Source organism: Argentina silus, assembly GCF_951799395.1.
Source record: "Argentina silus genome assembly, chromosome: 3".
In the NCBI taxonomy this organism is placed as follows: Eukaryota; Metazoa; Chordata; class Actinopteri; order Argentiniformes; family Argentinidae; genus Argentina; species Argentina silus.
The window spans coordinates 28,441,607-28,446,129 of NC_139657.1; the positions used below are offsets into that span (position 1 = coordinate 28,441,607).

At 40.8% G+C, this 4,523-nt stretch overlaps 1 long non-coding RNA gene across 1 annotated transcript; it reads right to left on the reverse strand.

Annotated features, from left to right (window-relative positions):
* Positions 1-1,270: 1,270 nt before the first annotated feature.
* Positions 1,271-3,702, reverse strand: LOC310801745. Its single transcript, XR_014554118.1, has 3 exons — positions 3,584-3,702; positions 2,470-2,570; positions 1,271-1,404 (listed from the first exon to the last, which is right to left on the reverse strand). It is a non-coding gene; the product is annotated as an uncharacterized lncRNA (long non-coding RNA).
* Positions 3,703-4,523: the final 821 nt, after the last annotated feature.

The following is a 4,523-nucleotide window of genomic DNA, read 5'->3' on the forward strand; positions in this document are numbered from 1 at the left end:
CTGGCAATACTGGCATACCAATATTACCTGACCTAATGCACACCTATAACCTAGCAATACTGACATACCTGTGGACCTTGAACAGTGTTTGACCCACAAACTTACAGACAATAAGTAGTCCATCGGATAAATCTTGTAAAGAACAAAAAGACACTGTCTGGTGACCTCAATCCTCTAATATAGACCAATATGAACTCAACAATAAGTAACTTAATTTATTATACTGTAGCTGTTATTGTAGGCTACTATGAAAATGACATCCAGCAGTTAGTGAGCTTTGGCATTTAATTATCTGTAATGTTAATAACATTGTAATATAAGTTTTCATAAGTTTTTCTTGATTGCTTCCACTATTTGTATGAAAGTGACGTCCACATGCCCACAGCAATAACATACAGTACATGAGCAAAACAGTGACATTTTTAGCAAAACAGTTAGTAATTTCTCATTGCTTTCAAACAAAATGCAAATGTTAAGTACCTTTTTGTTAAACACTCTCAACGTAAGACAGACAAATCTATTAAGTGTTCACAAACAAAACACTATAGCTATTTCTTCCATTATAGTAAATCTCTACTCCATAGATGTAAACTTTCATTGTTCAACAGTTCAACTGACAATCAGTCTGTAATCACAAATTAAATGCATTGCCCTGCGTGAGTAACGAGACAGTGAAGGGTTTTTTCTTCTTTTGGCTCTACACTCCAAAAGTTTGGATTTTAAATCAAACAAGTATGCTGTTTGTAGTATGAGGTTTGAGGTAGAGATTCACAGCTTTTATTTGATAGTATTTGTACAAATTGGTTTTACCATTCTGAAATTACAACACTTTTTATGCATAGTCCCCCTATTTTAGGGCACCCAAAAGTAATGGGGCAATTACCTTGACAGGTGTTTCTGGTAAGTCAGGTGTGTTCTGTCATCATGTGTGCAGGCACCTCTTATTGATTCTAGGCTTTAATTCAAGAGTTTGCTATTGTTCTCTGCCAGGATGAGGACCAAAAAGAACAAAGAGATACTGTCTGGTGACCTCAATCCTCTAATATAGACCAATATGAACTCAACAATAAGTAACTTCATTTATTATGCTGTAGCTGTTGTTGTAGGCTACAGTAGTATAACATGGGACAAGCCCGGTTTGGAGTTTATACCATCAGTGTTTAAATTAAATAAAAATAACAATACTACTACTACTACTAATAATAATAATAATATAATAACAATATTATATTACTGTTCTAGCAGAACAGTAGACTCATTTGAAATGTGAACTCCAGTACACATGGCCAGCATTATCCTTTACGTTGGGGCGGGGCGGCTGCATCAGTTGCACCCATCCAGCAGGAGGTAACTTGGAACAGAAGAGTGTGGAACAGCCAGCACAACAAAATGGCAGGTCATAGTCTGGAAACAGAGACAGACAGACAGACAGACATCAGATGTGTTATTATGTGAATGGTGATTGGTCAGACCCCTTGTTACGTTCCACGTAGGTTTGCCTGTTCTGTTTTCCCTCTTTCTTTATAGGGCGACATCACCACTCCCATTTGCTGCACCTGCTGCCAATCCTCCTAATCACCTGCCATCCCAGTCCAACCCCAATCAACTCCCTTCATTTAGTATTTAAGCTGTGTGTTTCATGCCAGTCGCTCTCTTCCTGAGCTCATGCTTTGTTGTACACTTTGATGTATGTATCCCCACTGACACTTGTTTCCCCCTACCTTGATTGTGTGTGTGTGGTAGTTGTTTGTATGGTCCAGGCCCTGGGGCAGGTAAGACAGAGGCCTCTATACTCTCACACGTAGGTGGAACTATTGTATAGATACACTAGGAAAGGGGTGGTTGCCAACCATGTACATTTTGATGTCCTTGGTCAGAGTAGTTAGTTAGTCAGAGAGGTATTTTGAGTTTGGATGTTTAGTTAGGATCAGTTAGTAGCCTCTCCTAACCCTCCTAGATTTTTGTTACTTTCTTTTCTTTGGCAACATCCGTGTCCCCTTGGCCTGTGGGCTGCTAGTGTTGTGTGTGTCTGTTGTGTTGTGTGTACACTGCCCGCACACCCCCCCCCCCCACTATTTACAATATACCACTATTTCAGTTCACTCCATCCTGGTCTGGTCTCCTTTATTTCACACCAACGCGCTCAAGATTCCTGCCTTTAGTTGGTCAAATCTGTTACGTACTTCCCTTTACCCTAGACACAACTGAGTCGTAACACCCCTATAGATGTGTTATTGCATGAATGGTGATTGGTCAGACCCCTATACATGTGTTATTAGGTGAATGGTGATTGGTCAGATCCCTATAGATGTGTTATTAGGTGAATGGTGATTGGTCAGACCCCTATAGATGTGTTATTAGGTGAATGGTGATTGGTCAGATCCCTATAGATGTGTTATTAGGTGATTGGTGATTGGTCAGACCCCTATAGATGTGTTATTAGGTGAATGGTGATTGATGTTTGGTTACCTTTGCATCTGCAGTGTCCTGCAGGCTACAGTCAGCCAGGTCAACACCAATTGTCTCTTCTGTACACACAACGGGTGTACACACAACGGGTGAACAACAGCCTATTAAAAACAACAGACAAGGACAAAGGGTTTCAATAATACCGTTGTCACTTTATCGGCTATCATTGGACCTATTGGAATGTAATATAATAATAATAATAATAATAATAATAATAATAATAATATGCCTTTTTTTTTTTTCCATCCAAAGCAACTTACATTAGAGTGAGTGCATACATTTTTCAGTATATATGGTCCCAACGGAAATCGAACCCCCCAACCTAAGCGTTGTCAGCGCCATGCTCTCCCAACTGAGGACCACAGAGCGTGTGGAGCTGTGTCTATTCCTAGATCAGTGGTCCAACCTGCGGGAAGCTGAGTGGTCTATCTATTCACAGCTGGGTCTCATAACAGAGAACACTGTGTCCATTGAAGCAAACCTGTCCCACTATCCTCATTATGGTGACTGAGGGAGCTGTTGGCTTGTCTCCACTGTGCCTCGGAGAAACACAACAATAACGAACCAATACACTTGCACACTGTCTCCCCCTGCCTTGTTTGACTAAATTAGGTAAAAGACGAAATAAAAGACATGAGGACTTCATGAGCTTCAGTTTTAGGACACACCTTAGGGCCATCCTTCCAGCTTGTGACTCTACCATGAAACAGGCTGATTGAAACAGATTCCCGACACTTGAAAATGTCAACACGCTCCATATTTTCCTCCAACTTTAACTGTTAAAAAATGAAATTGCTTGAAAATAAAATCAGGTGTAGCTCATCTTTGCAGCCAGACAACGCAAATAACTTTGCAATGGCTATTGTTAATGGAACTTAATTTCAACAGCTCTAACGTAATGGCAGACTTACAGTATTTATTGTTTTCCCTGTTTACATTTGCCCTGCAGTCAACACTTTTGTGTAATTATTTATTTTTTTACCAAATAATGAACCACAATAGTGCGATTATAAATAAACAGTGAACAACATTGCCTATGTTGTTTAGCATGGCTTGTAGGCTACTAATAGTCCATCTCCATCAAAACACCAGGTGATTCTGGTAGGAATCTTACCTCGTCTCCTTGACCAAACTGTGAACCGAGGTTTACGAAATGCTCAACGCGAATGTAACCGTCCGAATCTTCGTCGCACACGTCGAAGACTTCTTTTAGTTTCCTCAGAAACAACAAAAGCTGCTGCGGGTCTGGGAGGACTTTCCCGTCCATTCGTAGTTGGTGTTCTTCGGGACGACATGGACCGGACTGGCGGAGCGGCGGCGCGGTGAGCGCCATCACAACGGACCGAGAGCAGCGTGTGACATCACAACATCAAATGACCACTGGATGTTGCGCGAGGAGGAGAGAAATGCAGAGGTATGCAACTGCTCGAGAACTTGCTTCGAGATATGTTAAGGGGTTTTCTAGGTGGTGGATGTATTTTTTTTTTTAATAAAAGATGAAAAGTGAATTTGAAAAGAAAAGTGGCTAAATTAAAGTGTCCCCAAATTGCTGAAATACCAGAGTTTACGATGGTATTTATGGTATTTATACTTAAATAATTCATAAATAATGTCACCTCTCTGGAATAGGTAATTTAAACAAGCACACGGTCGACACAGCCGCACAAACAGCCAAGAAATACCCTGCCCCCCATTATTCACTCATTATCCCTCAACAGGTGATGTTCCTCACCTGCTATCATCTCATGGGTCATTGGCGCCACCTGGTGGTCGTGTTGAGTCACTCCTCTGGCTTGGCTCAGACCATTGCACATACTCTTTTACTGATGAATAACTGTATTATGCAGCAATGTGTTATGTAATATGTGTGTAATGCGGTACTGACATGTAGGTATTCCTCAGACATTTCAGATCAAATATTAAATTCTGTCAGTTTAGTTCAGTGTCATGCTTTAGGGGATCCTTTCTGCAGACCATTGAAATACGGTCTGTGTGCACTTATCTGGCTATACCAGCGTTTGACCACCTGTTTTGGCGTAAGATATGTCAAAAAC